We start from the raw sequence: 18,967 nt of genomic DNA on the forward strand, positions 1-18,967 counted from the left end.
TCGAGGCCCCGTCTCCTACGTCTCCTCTAATTAGAAAGGTCTTTGTTTGCGTATTAAGGGCGAAACGAAACAGTAGGATTTCTAAAATCGAAACTGTTTGAACATCGGCGACGGAGGTGACCGATAATATTCTAATTGCTCCCGAAATATTTAAAATTTGTCCAGATACAATTATTATACTTGACATATCAGAATACCAATTTTGCTATTATGCCATGGTGTATAATTATTTTGAAATAGTAAAGTGTATTTTAAAGTCCAATTTTTATATCGATTCACGAGACCAATCGTTTTATTGTGGATTGAGAGTCTCTGTAATCGAGATTGTTCGGTAGTCCCCACCCAACAAAGCATTATCTAATTAATGTAATTTTAAACAGTTTGCGTCTGGCTTCGGGTTAAGTTCGGTTTAGCTACTGATATTGCTTCATCGCTTCTAATCTGTGTGTCTCAGACGTTGTACTTTGAGTAGTACTTAGCCAAGGTTGCGTCGAATTAGGGAAATTTGCACGATGGCAAGATTAACGAGGATTATATTTTAGCATCCCATGAGACCAGAGCTGAAAACATAATTCGATCCCTATATTAAAATATGTTTTCCAGATATTTCTCAACTATCTATATCAAATTTAAGATACTATAGAAATTCGATACCAATTCCACCATATTTTTCATCCAAGCTACTTTCACAGCGCTCCTTATACCAAAGTATGTTTTCCATCTTTCTCTCAATTTTTTCAACTATAAAATAGCATAGAAATTCAACACCAATTCCAGAATATTTTTCATCCAAGCCTATTGCTTTGAAGAACACTGAAGAAGTATACTAAAATTGGGTGGAGAATATATCGACGAGAATGTCTTTAGTTTCACGTGGTTTTTACTTTTCAGTCTGATATAATATTTTGAAAAAACGGTTGCTATCATTTTATGAAACGGAGGTCGTTTCAATCTTGTTTCGTTACAAAGGGACCGTAACCCTTTAATCGTAGCCAACGACGCGAACGCATTTTGCCCAGGGTATAATCCCCGGCTCTCGTCCAATTCTGCTAACTCCTTTCTCTAGACGGCTAAACTCGTCGTGGCTGGTAATAGCCCCGTTTAATTTACCTGGGAAAGAGTCGCGAGCTCTGTTTCATTTACCGGCCGCTATAACCGCGTTAATTCCGATCTCGATTACACGGCGCTTTACATCGGCTCCCTGCGTTCCTCCTCGCGCCGTTATCTCGCCGCGCATTCATCTTTCCGGCGTATCTAATCAATCGCTAATTAAACGGCGGCGCGAGCCAAGTCTTATTACGCTATTCCCCGGCTCGGCCGTGATTTAACCGACCTCCGCGTGTATGCATCCTTGGCAGTGCGCCTCCCCCTGTCACGCCTACACGCTCTTGGACGACCTAATCTCGTTTATTGACCCGCCACACGGCCGCCGGTATTTTTCCTGATTCCCCACCTGCCCTTTGCGCGCGTGTGCCGTCCGCGATGATAAAATAAATCCCTCGAAAGGTGCAACTACGCCTATCGTCCACGTTCCGCGATGGTAAATTCCTTTTAATTCGTTTAAAAATTATGCAAGATATCCTATCATCTCCCTTACCACCCTCGAGAAGCAAGAAATTCTTAATTTCAGCATAAAAATAATTTGCAAGACATGTTGCACAGAAAACATAACAAGGTTGTGTCAAATTATAAAATCCCTTGCACTCTGTAGGGGTTGAAACATGGAATAGCAAAAGCAAATTGTGCTAAGAAATAAAAGGGATTTAGCGATCGAGTTTACAAAATCCTGCGCTGGCGTTCCAAAAATAAATATCGGAGCCCCCAGACCGGAATTAAGGATTCCTGAGCGTTATGTAAATTACATTTCCGAGTATCTTGGACGATCTAGATTAGATCTGTCCAAAGTCGGCGTAAATAATGAGCGTATTCCCCAAGAATCTTCGAGGAAAAATTGATTTTCCGACGCGGCTGTGGACACTGGCTCAACGAGAAATTGGCTCGACTCGAAGCAGAGATCTTCCATCCTTGTTGCCCTATCCGCAGAACTCTTAACACCGGTTCTCCTTCTTAGCTCGTCAATCTCGTCCGTTCCAATTTTTCATACCACTCTCGCTGACTCTCGTCTCACTCGTTCGCAGTTATCTATTTATACTCCACTTCAATATACTTTTAAATTCCCAGGCCTTATTTTCCTACCTTTATTCTCATTATTACGTCCCCTCGTCCTACCCGAAATTCGTTATCCCCCGACTACTCGGCTTTCAAATGTGCCACGGGATCTTTTATTCACCGACACAACGTGTTGTAACCTCAGATTTCCATTTTAATTCGGTCCATTTTCTTCGTTCGGCTTGTTCCTTTGTGACTATATACTAAGCCTACAATAAAACCGCATAATAATAATAATAATAATAATAATGCTAATAATATGAACGAAATAATGCTGATACTGATACTGACGCTTGTTCTCATGTTCGTATTATGTCCTAATGATTAATGAATAATGCTAATAAGATAGTATGCCAATAGTAAAAAATACAAACAATTGTATAAAGAGTGCACAAAAGACTAAATTTTAATAAACACAACACCTTGAGCACCCCTGAACACATCTCATGACTCGAACGAAAGAATAACCAATATGGCGGCCACCACGATCGAAAGTTCCACCTCATTTATTGAAAACCCCGTATTATTAGTCTTATACAATGAAAATATGTAAAGTTTATCTAAAATTCACCACAAAAATGGCAGGAATGTGAAAATCTACACGCAAAGGTATAACGTAGAAGTTTTGAACCCAATTTTTGTATCCGTATCGTTCCACGATGCGTGGGAGGGGCGTCGACGAGTCAACAAGTGAAGAAAATATTAGAATTCCTCGTCTCTCGGACGCACTCGTGGCATATTTTCGATCGAGCGGGGGTGGTAGGAAATTTCGTTGCCGTGGAATATCGCGAGCGACGACGGGGACGTCTATTTTTGCTGAGCACGCCGCGCCTTCGAATTCGTAATCTGGCCGCGATCGCGAAGACAATCGGCCCGTTCCCTCGACTCCGTTCCCGTCGAGTATTGCGTAACGTCAATCGTGTCGTCCGGGATCGATCCGGGAACCCCCCGACCCCGTCGTCCCCCACGAAAACTGCTTTCGTAATCTAAATCCTTGCTCTTGGCAACAGAGATTCGTAAGTAACGGGGGGGGGTGGAAATACGTTTCTCGCCAAGTGTGCGACGATTGAAGACGCCTCTCGGGGGGCATAAAGGGTGTTCCTGGATTAGAAACTTGTTACTTCGAGCGAATTCGTTCGTCGGGAATTATTGGACCAGGATACAGATACAGATTTAAAGACTTCTTGGAATTTGTCAAACGCACCAACCTATGACACAAAATCTAAGGAAAATCAATTGTAACTGCCTATTAAAGGACTATTTTTTTCATTCGAAACAGTGTGTAGTTGCGTAATATTTTGTCTCAGTTGACTAGGGGTGACGTGAAGGCTTTGGAGAATAAAAATCAGTTTAAATGTAATAGCACGTTTTCGTTTTGAAGTCGTGAAATTTTCGAACGACTGTCGTACGTTTTGGCCGTGATCCACGAAACGCGACTGGGAAATCTTGGATCGTAAGATTTTTACATCGCAGCGGTGGAGTCCTGGAGGTACACGAGGCGTCCCGAATTGAACAACCCCCGCGCGAACGCGTCATTGAGTAATCTCGCTGGGTGCAGGGCTCTATTTCGACGTTTTACCACTCAATGCCGGCACCGCGAGCCAAGAGGGCAGGATGCCAAGAGATCCGCGTAAGAAGGATCAGATAGAGCTCCAGATACGTTCGAGCTCCGCCTACGTAACTAGAAAATTCACTTTAGCCCTGTAGGTGCGCGAATCGACCCTCGCGAAACGACGTCGGGGTAAATGTTTGCGTTATTGTCGGTGGGAGGAACGATCCTCAGGTTTGTTACCATCCTGGTTACATTTATTTATTTAACAGAAACTTAAATATAGAAAAAAAATCGACGACTTTACAAAATGTAGGAATTAAGGTCTCTGTGTAGCGTTCGATGTGAATTTATGAAAAATAGAGTGTGACCACCCTTTTGCAGAATATTAGAGTCACAAAGACTCACTTCAGTAGAACGTATAGTAAACAGTATTAAATATCTAACAGATTCAAATCTTCTATAAAAAACCTACCCCAGACCTAAATGTCAGGGTGACTTTTTATTTTAACTGCATGAAACATTGTTTTTAAAGTCTCGAAAAAGAACAGTGATGCTTCAAAGACCCGCTCTATCGATTTACAACCCCCTGTTGGAAGAAAGCTGTTTATTCGGTGTGGTGCATATTTTGATGTACTAAAATTTAATTTATTGAATATAGAACGCTCTCGCGTTGACCTACGAAAACGGCAATTTCATGTGGCACGACCTAATATTATTCATTGACGAATCAAACGGTAAAAGCGGCTATCACGACCAGAATCGATTATCCTGGATACTATTTGAATGGTAATACTACTGGGACAATTGAAGCGTCATTAATGGTGATATTATATCGCTCTTTTGAAAGATAATTTACTCGAAAGTATTTTGTGAAAAATTATTCTATTTTAATCTGCTCACGATCCCTGATTTTTACCATGGAAAAGAGCAATCGAAAATATAAAATTTAATTTTGCATGAAGTTTACAAGAAAATGAATTTTGAAATTAATTAATGTCTTTGTTATTATTTCTGTTGAAGTTTGAATATCGATTAATCATGAATGAAAGTGATAAACGTTCGAGCGCAATAAATTTCGTCGAGCTAATGAAATTCCTTGCACAAATTATCGTCCCGATATAAGTAATAAAAACGTCACGAACGAATATATTCAGCGATGATGTCACGAAGTAATATTTAAATCTATAAAGGGGTGACTGAAAGTAATATGCTGCAGAGAATATTCCGGCCTTCGACCTCAAGGGGTTAAAATGTAAAGGTACACTGAATGCGCAACTGGTCGAAGCGCGCTGCAGGCAATATTCCCGCCGGCGACTCAAAAAGCTTAATATTTGTTACATCAAAATGCAAATTTGTCGACCAGTCGAAAGAGAAATGTATGAAAGAACAGATTGGATCCGTACAGCGTACTTTCCCTTCGATTTAGAACCCTTACGAATCGAAAGCAAAATTCAAAGTTATTTGACGTTAGCGAAGACTCGTGCATGTAAAATACAGGATTCTGACGAAAAGAAAATGGTGGCCGTGAAACGTCCGAGTAGAAAATGTCCTTGAGGGAAATATTTACCTAATCGATTCATGCAACCTCGTTCCCAACGAGATTTATATCGCGAAATGCAACGTATAGACTTAGATATTTCAGTCCTAAGTGGATCGTTCTGTACGCTTCGCGAGACCGATTTCTCAGAATGAGAAATATCCTTTTCGTGTTTGGTCAGGATTATATTTCCATATACGTACAAACTTTTGAAGCAACAATATGACGTACGATCTAAAGCGATTTTTGTATAATTAATCACGCTAACAGGGTACAGTTAGAAGTTTGTGTTTATTAAAATGCACATAGTTAATCCTTCCATAGTTAATCCATCCTTGTCGTATAATTCTTTCGTAATTTGAGTTATAGAGGGTCGAAGAGCAATCCGTATCGATTTCGTCCGATACGGCGTGCAGGAAAATCACAGTCTCGATTGCCCAGCCGCCTCAAAAATCGTAAATCTGTCCTGCATCGCGATAAAGTACCGTGAATACGCCGGCAGCGTGCTCGTATTGTTTTAGAATTCCCCCGTCCTTATAACAGTTGGCACGCACTTACAGGAGGGTGAAAACACTCGCGCCATGGGAGATGCGACTGTTCCGTGACGGAGCTACCCCACTTTCAGAAGATAATTTCGAGTTCGCGATAATCTGCAACGCCGTGCATAAATCTTCGGCTTCCTGCGAAGCGGATCTACCCCCTAAACCACTTGTCCGACGATAACACCGATTCTCTACTGCAGAATTTCGATAATTCTTCCGATTCTCAATGGCCGATCGACCAACCCTTAACCTTAAAAACATCCATCCAATTTGTAGCTCTAAAAATTTCAAGACCATTTTTTTTTTAACTTGGACATATCAATTGTGAATATTCACACGTATTTACTGATATTTTCACTAGTAACAGGAATTTTTTCAAGCTTCCATAAATGATTTTGTTGGGGGGCACGTTATTATTGTTCTGGTTAGACCATAGGAATTTTTGAAGTTAAAACTATTTTTTAAATATCAAGTTTTTTACTCCTCAAAATAATTATTGAAAAATTATAGAAACAGAATTAAAATTTCAAAAATTAGTGTGATTAGAAAACCAGAGAATAAATTTTCGATGATCTGAGGCTAGCCTCTCAATTAAATGTATTCTGATGAAGCTTGTGAGTCGAAACGAGAAGAATATGCTTTTATTTTCATAAGTTTTGGGTGAAATATACGTGCATTAACGTCCAGTTCGTGGCTCCTATTTATTCACTCGAACAAAGATCTCATTTTCCAACACCAACATCCTGCACTACCTTGGGCAAGAGAAAAGTTAATGGTAGATCCAGCCGCATCAGGTCACCCATAATGACTCATCCCCCTACCCTTCCTCTTCCTTTCCCTTTCTATTTCTTTCTTCTCGTTGATGGGGCTGGGGTTTCAGGCTGGCTCACAAAGGTCGGCGTATCCGGAACCCTCCCACCCTCCCACCCTCTGTCGTCCTTGATTTTCGCAACGGCGAAGGAAGGAGGAAGCCATTAATTTATGCCCCTCCTGATCGATCGGTCGCTAACAGTTTGAACTTTCAGCGCGAAGACAGGAGAAAAGGAGACGAGGCCGGAGCATCGGAGGTAGCTTTATTGCAATTTACATCCGCGAAAAGCCTGGGATCGTAAAAATGATGGACGACCATTCGGCGAAATTAAACGTTCGAAATTTTTAAGCTACGTTAATCGATTAATCTTGCACGTTTAAACAGATTATAAGACTCAACGACTCGTAGTTTTGACTTTTAATCGAGCCAGAAAAAAATATAAAAATAACAATAAGATAAGAATATTCCGGAGCTACATATTCAGTAGGATTCTGTATTTATGGAAGATGTCTCGAAATAGGCCACCTAATTATCTTCCTTACTCGTCGCTAAACAACGAATAATTAATATTATTAAAAACAAGACAAATATAGACGAATATTTGCATTTAAGTTGCTTCTAGTTTGGAATTATCTTCAGTTTCTTCGATAGTAGGAAATGAGCTGCGCATAAGTGGAAACAGTGAGTAGTGGTCAGACATGTCAGAACAAATTCCCACTGATATTCACAGTTTAATAATAATGATCCCTACAGAGATTAATACAATATTAAATGCAAATTCTCGTGAAATTTTTTGCTCGAATTTTTGGAAAATAGAAAATTAGCTGCATGTAAGTAGAAACAGTGGACAGTGGTCAGACATGTGTCAAATTCACATTGATATTGACAATTATAATAACAATGTTTCTTAATACAATATTGAATACAAATTCTCACGAAACTTTGTTTGAATTTTGGAAAAATTAACACAATAGCCAGGGAAATTTTTATCGAATCGGCGCGACAGTCGAGGCGTTAAGGAAGCACCGTAAATATCGTCGTGAAAAGGAGTCGCTAGATTGGAAAAAGAATGGAAAAAAAAGGAAAACGGAGGAATGGGATGAAAACGCGCGTCGTTTCGGCTGCTCGTGGAACTCCGTGATCTCGTTCTGAAAATTGTATAACCCTCCTAATCGATCGTCCGTGGAACTCGGGGCCTCGTTCCTTTGTGGACGGCGCGTAATTGAATTTTAAAGAAAAGCAATCAAGAGGCTCGAAACGCGAAGAACGGGGCGACGGGGAAAATGCAGAAAAACGAGTCGGGAATTATTGTACTGTTCACGGAAATCACACTTCACGAATTTCCCTTAAAAGAAAATCTCGAGTGCTCTAGTTTAGCAACAAGTACTAGTTCAACAGTAAACAGAACCCAATTAATATACAACTAATATTTTTGGTAAAACTCTGGTATCACTTATTTTAAAGATCAACTTCCAATATGGAAGTTTTATTTCTCGAATGGTTCAACCGTGGGAGAGGAAAGTTTCTTTCGACAAATTTTTCTCGGTTTGGTACGATAGAAAAAAACAGCAACATACGAGACATAAAAATATTTGTATCGGGTTTGCATGCTTTTTCTCCGTCGCGCGAGTCAATAATTTGATGTTTCGTTGGCGAAGTTTTACGGAAGATTTTATACGCCGTAGAAAACGAGGTCTGGCGGAGGAAAATTCAAGCAGAGAGGAAAACGGAAAAGAGAGAAGGGCAAGGAGGAAGGAAATAACCCAGAAGTACTTTCGACGTATGATAGAGGCCCTTTGATCTCTCTCCTCGATGCAAGTAAATTGTGCGCCCCCAAAGGGCTGGTGATTGAAGTCACACGAACCGTGCAATGATGCTTCCTCCATTTGCTTCGTTTTATTTCTTTATTTAAGAAATTGCTGTCGGGGGGGTTGGCCCCCCCCCCTCCCTTCTGTGCTGTAAATAATTGTTTGCACGCTGTACGGTTGACTCTAGGAGCAACGACTTCAACACTCGAGTATTTTCTTAACCACTCGTAAACGAGGGCCCGAACGATCCTTTTTCGGTCTGCAATTTCATTTCGGTTTGTTGCTGAAAACGACGAGTCTCGTTTGCAGATTATAAATCCGTTCTAGGAGGGGGATTAATACGAGATTAGCCGAGGCCGGGATACTCAGGAAATAAACTGCCCATTTTTCCACGCTCGTATGGAACTTGGTTTCCCTTTTGCATCGAACCTTTTCACGCCGCGATGACGTACAGAAAAGAGAGAGGAAACGAGCCGACAAAAAAAAAAAAAAAGGAAGAAAATAAAGCGAACGCCCTTTTGACAGGAGTATACTACAAAAGAGAGGTTCGAAAGCATTGTTGAAATGTTTCGTTTTTCGGGGCAAACAGTTTCGAGAAAGAAAGAAGGGAAGCGTGAAAAATCGGGGCACGAACGGGGTGAGAGTCAATTACGAAAAAGCACGTGCTTTCCATCGCGTTACCCTTTGATCCTTTTCGTCGTAAAGAGACGTCGGGATTTGGTATTGAAATGGAACCTTTGTATCGTGCGGAATAGCAGAACGATCGATTCGCCTCGTTCCTAAAATTCTACGGAACCTTGACTCGTTATAGTGCCACCAAGCCACGGAAACACTTACGCTTTCGCGTACGATAACGTGGCGCTACGTTTTCTTGCGCGACGAAGTGAAAAATAGTTTCGAAGACGCGCGTCTCGGTGTTACGAATCCACGAAAATATAACAATCAGTATGGTTGTCGAGCCATAATGCAATTTCCAAGAGTTCGCTGTCTTTTTGTTACAGGGAGACCGTACGATGCCCTGGTTCCTGTTTCGCGGCGTGAAGTTTTCGAGCGTAAGAAACGCCGTTGTTTTCGTTTCCAACGTTGTTGTCTGGTTTCTCTTGCCGCGAGCTTCCCGACACGAGGTCGCCCTTTCTTTGGGGAGTTTCGGTCGGAATTGCAGCTTTTCCGGGGTGGAGCTTAACGCCGGATTAGGGCCGCTAAGAAATTTCGTCTTCGGCCGCAGATCTAAATGGAGGAGAGGCGAAAAAGGTAAGAGGGCGCAAGAAACTCTCTTCGCGAAGACGGTGAAAGAATTATAATCACGCTGGAAAATTCGAAGCGCAACGAACATCTTAAAATTAAATTTTGATAGCGAGGAGAAATTTATTCGAATAATTCCCGACTCCCGGTACTTGTTTTATGATTTCAATTTCGTTTTTAATGATAAAAAATACTGCTACACGTATACGCAAATACTCTTTAGATTAATCTGGACGAAGTGTCGTTTAATAATTTGCAACAACAGCAGAGGATGCTACAAAGGAACCAGCACGCAAATGTTTGGAGGTACGATACGAGCTCGCTGGAATAATTCAAGTAAACCGAAACATAAATATGTCGTTTGAGCGCAACTAATGTGTCCACGCTTAAACGGATTTACCCGTTAGATTTATTGCTTAAAGCGATTTAAACGGATCGAGCACGCTCCCGTGGAAGGTCAATGCAAGAATAACGCATCCGAGATTAATAAATCTAGGGGGACCCCTGTTGTCGATTTAATCCCGTCGCATAAATCCCTTACGCGATCTTATAATGCGTCGCTTTGTTCCGATTCCGTTCGATGGTTCGTTCCACGGCCGTATTCATCTTTCGAATCATTCTCGTATTTCGCGTCCATTTCAATTAAGTTCCCTTAAAAATTAAGTTTGGCGATTATCCCGTGTTATATCGAGCTTCGTTTTACTAATATTGCAAGGTAATGTCTGTCGACGTGTATATGAAAGAGAGTAATTATTTTATTCAAGAGCTATTCACTTATTGGGTAAATACCCTTTCAATATCGAATTCCCCTTTTTCCGTAACGTGTTATATTTCTAAAAATTGACACTATTTTCTTTTATCGCGAAGTGAAATATAATAAAGTTCAGTCCCATTCGGTAGGGCGATCCAACGAGAAGCTAGCGCGGCAGTTTCCCCGAGTAAAGATGGCTGAAAGTTGTCCACCGGCGCTTTTAACTTATTTCCTTTCAGTTATTTCTGTTCGCGTTTAAGAAACTTGTTATCTCTAGTTTCGGGACTAGCCGGCTGTCGCGATAAAAGGAACGAGGCTGAATGAAATTCCCGACGCGAAAAACTGAGTTGCTCGTTAAACAAATTTCCTGTAAGAATTCAGTGGAACGCGAACGCTGTTAGCCGCGTCGAGCATGAGATGCAATTGCACGACGAGGAATGGCGGGGTGGAGACCCGGTTATTTGTACGGTTTGGCGGAAAGCAGCGGAGACGGCGAGAATGGGGGTAGGGGGGAGGGTGGGGGGTGGGCGAATGTTTTTTAAATCCGGTAAAGGAAGTGCCTCGAAGAATTTAATTAAAGGGCGAGCCGTCGAGAGAGCCACGGGTCTGAAATTTTTTGAGATCTCTCGGCGTCGTATTCAGCCACTAGTTGCCATCTGTTCCCGTGCGCTCCGGAGCCTGCGAAACGCGGCCAGCAGCGAAATCAACTACCTGTGGATGCAACTTAAGTGACTCCGCGCTGCGCCCCAGCCACTGCCACCAATTATGCGCGATAAAGTTTCAATAACGCGAATTTCATTCCCGCGACCGGCGACCATTACGCGATTAATCGAACTCTTGTAACTTTTCTTTTACCGTTATCGGTCCCAAATGAGCTCTGCCCCCCCTCCGCACCCGCTTGCCGTATAATTAACCCGCAAACGTTCTGTATCACTTTTTTCCCATCGTATTCCGGCGTATTATATCGACCGGGTTGTGGGAGGGGGGACCCCCGTCACAATGTTTCTCCCTCGTTAAAAGTTATTTCGAGTGTGGCCGGGAAATATATGCGCATTTTAAAACTTTAATTTAACTCTTTGCGGTCTTGCGTCGAGGGCTCCACGCATTTCGTTCGTGGCCCCACAATGGCGGACGGTTTCGAATGCTTCTTAACGTTGGATTCTCGTGTAAATATATTTCTAGCCTGATTTTTTAATATTAAAACTATGGAACTGATCAAAATGACCCAATGACAAATCAAAATTGTCAAGTATTTACTTGGCTGGATTTTTGCAGAACTGTGGCTTTTATTTCCATTGCATTATATGTTTCTTCGAGTATCTATCATTTCAATTTCTTATATACTTAAAAGATGTTGTTGGATGCAAAGATATAACATTAATTTTAAGGACCAAAGTGTTTTGTTGTTTCTCAACTTTGAAAGAGAAAGGTGGGATTTAAAATATGATTGATAGTAGCAAAATAATTGTACGTCCCACCACATGACAACAGAGTATAAATTGGTTTTATCAGAAAAAATAGTATAATAACGTGTGGTCTTAAATCTATAAGAACCGGTGTTCCCAATCTGCGGGTCGTGAAATCAATATAGTAAATCACAGCGAGCCAAGAGAGATCTATTCGCCCTTCGTGACCATAAATTAATAATCGAGAACTCGGTGTAAGTAGAAAAGAATTACAGTTCCGTTTAATAATTCGTCGATGCTGATGAATCGTTTTAAGAAATTTTATATTTAGATCGGCGAAGAATTTTCATTATTAAGTGGGAAGATTGTATATCAATACCATTTCTGACTGTTTGTCTGGGCTAAGATTTTCAACCTTGACCCCATCGGTGAATATGTCGCGACGAAATTAATATGTCGCGACGACCAAAAGAGACGAAATAAAAATTTGAAATATACATACATACAATAAAAATATTCAATTCACAGCGTGAACAGTATAATTTGATTGCTTTGAATTGCTCCAATAAACTGTTCCGCATGAATTACGTTTCCAATATTGGAAGAAATGCAACGAAAATTAAAATTCTCTTCGTTGTAAATGCAAACGCAAATAGGTGCAGAATACGTTCCAACAATGTATCGATGCATATATTCAATTTCTATAGAAGGCTTAAAAATAGCAGGAAGTACAGTGAGTGAAATGTGCAATATTTTCTGGGACACCCAATAGGAGCATGTTTGTTTTCCTGGAAACGGTAACTCACTTCCGTTATTGAAGGCGGTAGTACGTTCGATCGGGAACGTAATGCGCACGGCAGGCTGTTATAGCGCTAGGATGTAATGATACCTTTCAGTAATAACGTAGCAGTACGTTTTTCAAGCACGTAATAGTACGTTTCTTGGTAGCCAGTGTGTTCATTTATGTATGTAGTAGTATGCTTACTGTAGACACGTAATAGTAACAGTTCATTTATTCCAAAGCTCTCGGATACGTAGCAGTACGTTCACCGTAGAAACGTAGTAGCACGTTTACGCAATAAGTTACGTAAGAAGTTTATTAAGAAATATTAAGGAATTTATTAAAATACTAACGACAAGGGGTGCCTAAGTTTTTCGGCGAAAAAAAAAATTTCAAATTGTTCTGGAAAAATTATTTTGTGGTTGCAAAGGTAACTACAATCATTTTTGGTGAATAGACATACACCTGAAATCCTACCCACTTTCGAGAAAAAAATTCGAGAAGGTGTGAAATTTTTCGATAAAATTAAAAAATTTCGAATCGTTCTAAAAAAATTATTTCAGTTCCGGGGGTCAATTACAATCATTTTTTGTGAATAGACATAGCCCCGAAATCTTACGCACTTTCGAGAAAAAAATTCCGAAAATCTAATGCCTGACCATACATTGATATGTTTCACTGAAATTTCATGCGTATCTTTAAAATATCATAACTTCTGAACGGATTGAGCGATTTTAATGTTTCAAAAAGCAAACAACGCGTATTTGAGTGCAGAATATGTAGAAATTCCAAAACTATTCGAAAAGTTGGTCCTTAACCCCGTAAAGTGAGAAAATCTCCATAATAATGGTCCAATTTTCAAACGTCCGTAACTCTTACAATTGTGAGTGTATTTTCGTTGTATGAATACGTGTAATAGTGTAATTAGAAAGACTATATTTACTATATGCAATCGTATAATCTATTCGACGACGTTTGCAACGGTTTCGACAGCGAATAGATTATAAGATATTTATTGCATATAGTTGTAAATTCCGTCTTTTGCATAGGACTGTTTATTCGAAGGGCATTGTGCCAACCGAACGGGGCTTTGTTCCGTTTGCTTGGAGCGTGTCGCGTAGGGTAAGATCGGCCTAGACGTATGCGTGTGCCGAATAATTTACGAGACACGGTCCGATCCGATTTAGGTCCCGATTTCGGCCGCCCGGTGGGAGAGATTGCACGCCGCCGGGATGATATTAGGCCCGTCGTGTGTCCGCGAAGCCGATACGAATCGCCAGCGACACGCCATTCGCTCGTGTCTGGTAATCTGTCGAAAATATCTTAACGGGCGCGTGGAGGACCAAATTGGTTCGAGCGTCGAAGGGAGATAACGCTTCAACCTCTTGCGGCGAATTCCACCCCCCAAAAAGGAGACACAAGACACGGGTCTCCGGGTCATTTTGACCCGGACAAATGTTTCTGTAACTACAAATCTAGTCAAAAGAAAGAAAATAGTTTGCTATTTTTACTATTTAAAAATAAAGGGGGTGTGTTTCATTTCGTTTCATTTAAAAGTGCAAATTTTATCAACTGTATCCAACATCTGTTCCCTTATTTTGACAAATAAGTATTAGCAACCCCGTTAAAAAAAATATAGATTTTGCAATGTTTCCCTAAAATTCTCAAGAACAAAGGGACTCCGTATAACTGATCTCGCGTTGACAAATTCTAACTACCGGTGCTTCTGACTCCAAATCGCTTCCATTGTCCACCCAAACAACGGAATCATTTCGCGTGTAATACTGTGTTCGCCATGTTTTTATCGCGCGGGAGCAACGAGATGGCGCCTTAAATAATATCCATCGTTTCCCGCCCCCCGCTAAGAGAGCGTACGTTGTTTCGCGTCCTCGTTCTTCATTTATCAGCCCCGTTGAGAGCGAACCGCGAGAGAGGAAATTGGAAACGTTCCGCGGGAGACCATTTTTCTTCGGGGAACATCGTGGCTCCGTGGCCCAAAAGCACGAGGGGGGGTAAATAGTCTACGTGACCGAGGCCCCGGGCACGCGTTCTCCTTGGGAAATGATTCAAGCCACCCTCCCCCCCGTGCCCCCGATAAAGCGCGATAAGCTTAACACGCGCGTAATTAATAACGATCTCGCGTAATCGTTACTCTTCCCGGCGCGGATACAACGGTAATAACGGAGAGTATCATAACGCCGGCCGCGTTGTCGTGCGATACAATCGCGTCGCGATTACGCTCCTTCTCATTTGCTACGTCGTTATCGGGCCATCGACGACGAAAGCAGAGAACAACAGCCGCTAATGGCGGAATTTTATGTAACGCTGCATGCGATATTAATATCGCCTTGTAACGCTTATCCCCGTGTTGGCATTCCGCTAATCGCCACTTACGAAACGGGGACACTGACTTGGACCACGCGAATCTTTTATCACCGTCTCCTTTCGTCTGGTTACGTTCCATCTATCAAGATTACCTTCTTGCTGGTTCGTTTTTATTTCACTGTAGTGCCCCGATTGTTGCAGAAATTTACACATTTGTATGAATGGGGAAATTTCTGGGAAAAAACACGTTTATTTGAATTTCTATGTGACAGAATATGACAACAGTGTTTGAGGGGTCAAACTTTACTAAGTTTGACCATGTTCGCGTATGTTTGTTTGTGTAAAAATCGTGTTCAAATGCATCTGTGTGTGACTATACATGGTCCAATGAGTAACAACTCTGCACAGTATTCATTTTACAGTAGTACCTCGATTATTGCAGAAATTTTCTGCCACTGATTGTGTTTGTATATGACTGAAAACACGTTTATCCACGTTTCTATGTTACAGAACATAAAAATAACAGTATCTGTGTGTTTATGTGTTAATATAAGAGGTAATTATTGAGTTTGCCAAAGTTTCTACTCGAATGAGTAGAAGCCCTACACAGTATTCATTTTGCTGTAGTGCCTCGTTAATTACAAAAATTTTCTGCGCCCATCGTGTTTGTACGCGCTTGTACGTGACAATAAACACGTTTATCCGCGTATTAATAAAAGAGATTTTTGGGGGGGACTTCTCACGTGGCTTTTCGCATCAACAAGTCTATCAAATGTAATTTTTCATTTTGTAAAATGGCGCTACGCCCCCGCTCGCAATATCTCCCGTCACAATTTTCGCCCGCCGTAATAAATATGCGCCTTCGCGAGAAACAATTTCATTTTCCATGCACAGCCGCGGAGCACATCGACAGGTTTTATACGCGGGATACTCTTCATTAAATTTCGTTAATTAGCTGCTCTGTTCGCGGAACGGTCATTATATTGAATTTCCGATGAAATCGGTTTCCGGTGTTTTGTTCCAAAAGGACGAACGTTTTCCATGTACCGGAGAAAAATGACGTCCGACCTTTATTGGAGAAATTAGCCCGGGCGATATTGCATGGAAAATGCGCGCTGAAAGATAGACGTATAAATTGTTGTTTTTTTCGAAAAAAAAATATCCGACGAGGATTCGTACGATTTGCATATGTATTCGAACGCATTTCAAAGAAACTCGTCCGGTTTTCATTAGAGAGTATGAATTTATTAACGATATATGTGAACGTGAAACAAGGAAATATTAAAATTTTTCAAAAGATAATACTTTAGCACTAGAACTACTGAAATGATCAAAATTACCCATTCGTGATTTCTAACAAAAACCCTACAAAATTTACTCGACTGGATTTTTGCAAATTTACCGTGGTTTTTTTTATAAGAGAACTATACATTTTTCCAAGTATCTATCGTTTTAATTTCTTTGATAGAAATAGATACACCGTAATTGTCGACAGTTCAAGTGTTGAAGGGACGTGGCGAAATTTTGTAGAAACGAGTGGACCATTTTTGAGGACCAATTGAAACGAAATAAATTGCTCGTGTAAGCTGGTCGATACCATTTTGGGGCTCAACGACCCTCCGGGACAAAGCCGCCCCGCGTACGTCTCGAAAGGGTTAAGGATGCCATCGTCGCTATAAATTGTCGTATCATCGGTCGACCTTGAAGGTTCCCGCGCGCAAGAAAATGGAACGACCCTCCCGGAGATCGCGAGGCCGTAATTCGTCAAACGGAAATCGATTGGTTGCTCCGTCGAAACTGTAGGATCCCTGGTGGGGGTTGCGGAGAAGGGATGAAAAATAAAGAAGCACGAAGGAGGAGTACATGAAATTCCAGGCCGGGGCAGTAAATTCCGGCGTAGCACCGATATTTTCACCGTGCACGACATTCGTCGGGTATGTCCATCCCCTGGCCCCGATCCACCCCTTCAACCCCCCGTTCGACGCGGGAACACGAGACACGAGGCTGGAAAAGGACGGGATCGCGAAAGCCTGGCTCGAGTCCGGCTGAAAAGCTCGTCTCCGTGCTCGAAATAAGAGCGAGGCGCATTCCTACGGTTCCCATTTTCCATCCCCCGCGCAAACTTACCCCCCTCCCCCGACCCGCGTTCCATCGAAACTGATTACCCGTGCCGCCCCCGACGGAATTTCCGCGAGTAACGCGCGATCCAAGCAGGAACGTAGCTAAGGGTGGTTGAGTGGGGCTAAGCAAGCTTTACCGTGTCACCCCCAAAGCGGAATGGAACGAGAGATCCTCCTCCGACTCGTCCTTCCGCTTCCTTCTTCCACTCGTCCTTGTTTTCGCTCGCTTTAATCGAACGCATCCCGCAGGAGTGGAGATTTCATTACGATCAACTACGAAACTGTTAAACCACCCCATAGATATAGATTTTTAACACTAGATTTATGGAACTTTTGACACAGGATTTACAGGTTTCAAATTTCATATCTAAATGTTAATTATGAGCAGAGATGAAAGAATAATTAAGGGTATGAAAACGAAAGAATAACTAGAAATAAATGATGTAGCAGATGTAGAGACAACTGAAAATGCAGCAACTTTTCGTTCAATAGAAATAAAGCGAATGATAAATAATTATTTAAAATATGTTTAAAAACATTGAATATATTTGCACTTGACATTGTCGTAAAATATTAAAGAATTTTCCCTATTGAAAAATGTGAGGATGAAGTATAATATAATGGATGTATCTTTCCACAAGAAAGGATAAATATTTCTTAACATCCACACCGGCAATATATCTGTTCCTTTCAGACCTGAAAATGAGCCACGACAAAAAATTCCCACGATTCGATTCATCACCATGACCTTTCTCCTTTTAGTTTACGAGACGCCCTCGCAGGTTTTTTGTTACAGACGCTGACCCGCGGGGCCATTTATATTTCACGGATTTGATCTAAAACGTAGGCTTAAGGGGATATTCCGGTCTAGACGATCGCTTTTAAGGTGATCTCCGTAGCAAAGAGATCTACCAAACTTATAAATTAGATGTGAACCAAACAATGAACAATTATTCCATCAGACGAGTGTTTCGTCCTGGGCCTGCTAGTGGACTTAATCAAGAAATGTAGGCATATTAGACTGTATTAGAGGATGGTACACTCTATCCAGTACCACAGACTATTAGATTCGTGTGAGCACCTCCACGTTGTATTGTATTATGAGGTCGTAGACCAGAAGATGATCTACTACTTCTTCATACTTTTGAGGATTCGATTCCAAAATGCTGGTGACCCGTTTAATTGTCCAAGCAGCAGAGGAGGTCAATCTCTATGTGGCACGTCACGCAAGTGGCGGATAGGGGCAGCCACTGGGATGGGATCATCAGCTTGAGTAGGCTGGTGGCCGCATCCTCGCATGGCATCCCGAAGGTCGGAGCGAAAGCAACCACGGACCATTCATCGGTATGAATGTGTATGTGGGTGGGCTGGGGCATTGGATATTTGCCGCAGGTTCTACCCAAGGCCGCGAATGAGTCCTGCGGCCAACGTGACCCCGCAGCCGATGGCTTAGTCCCATGTCACGGGGCCGTGGGCGCTGGTGACCAGGCACTTGAGGTTGACTGGAAATGCGGTGGGAGGCATTCTTCCCACCTGGAGGGGCCTGAAAAGGCACGACACAGCGGAGGACTCTTTGATGACTCACTAGAGTTCCCGGTCCGCCGCCAGACGTCTGAGAATGGTCACCGTGAGGTTTTAGCCGGTAAGAGTCCGGCACTACTCGCCCGAAGGGAGGGCCCGCGGTTATCCATGAGGATTTCTCCAACTAAAAAATAAAAAAAATCGCTTAAAGCACGACCTGCTAGCAAGTCGTACCGGATGCAGTCGTCCACTAGCAAAAGTAGTGCCACAATTGTGTATATCGGTATCGAGAGACACCGATGGAGCAAACGTAAACGCAATAATCGTCACCCACCTTCCATACTGGCTACCAGAGGGTACGCTGTTGTCTTTCTCGCAAGCGCTCGATCGACCCTCCGTTTC

This window comes from Colletes gigas, unplaced genomic scaffold, assembly GCF_013123115.1.
Source record: "Colletes gigas isolate AHSC1104 unplaced genomic scaffold, ASM1312311v1 Colletes_gigas_Sc00005, whole genome shotgun sequence".
NCBI classification, from domain to species: Eukaryota; Metazoa; Arthropoda; class Insecta; order Hymenoptera; family Colletidae; genus Colletes; species Colletes gigas.